We start from the raw sequence: 688 nt of genomic DNA, 5'->3' as shown, positions 1-688 counted from the left end.
CAAAGTATTGAGACTTTTTTACACTTAAAATGAAGAAGGCTTTGTGACCCTTTGGCGACCCCTAGTGGAGGAACAGTTCAGTTCAACAGACAAACAGGAGGACACGGGAAATAATCTGTTGCAGGTAACTCACTGGTTCTAAGAGTTCAGGTTCTGTGTAACAATCTCTACCTCCTCTTCAGGACTGTGAACAGAGCAGAGAGAGAAAATGTTTCCTCTTCGTCCTCAGTTTAGTTTAGTTTCTTCTTCATGTTCATAAACTGTTGTACAATATGTATAGAAAGAAAATTACAAAAATAAAAAGTAGAGTTTAAGACATAAAGTTGTATACGTTGAAATACAGGAATATGTTATAATATGAAATAAAGGTTTGTAAGCAGCAGAAAGCAGCGTTCGTTACACTCGCTGTCACCAGTGTTTAATCTTTCTCGACACTAAGAAGAAAAGCATCGCTGCACTTTCGTCCCAGAGTCTGTAAAAAAAACTAATGTAGATTAATATTTCCACCTGGGTGTCTGCAGACGATAAATACCGACTGCTGCAGAGTATTTTGAGCCAGGAGTGGATTCATGTGAGCCTCGTTCATCGTAAAAAATGGACTCACCAAAATTATCTGAAAAAAAGATCAAATACATAATAAATAATAATCAGTGGTGTAGTCTATGTGATACGCAGGTATACGCCGTAT

This window comes from Morone saxatilis, unplaced genomic scaffold (assembly GCF_004916995.1).
Source record: "Morone saxatilis isolate NCDOM2014 unplaced genomic scaffold, NCSU_SB_2.0 Contig4, whole genome shotgun sequence".
NCBI classification, from domain to species: Eukaryota; Metazoa; Chordata; class Actinopteri; family Moronidae; genus Morone; species Morone saxatilis.
The sequence above is the reverse complement of the archived record's forward strand: the minus strand, read 5'-3'. Positions refer to the sequence as shown.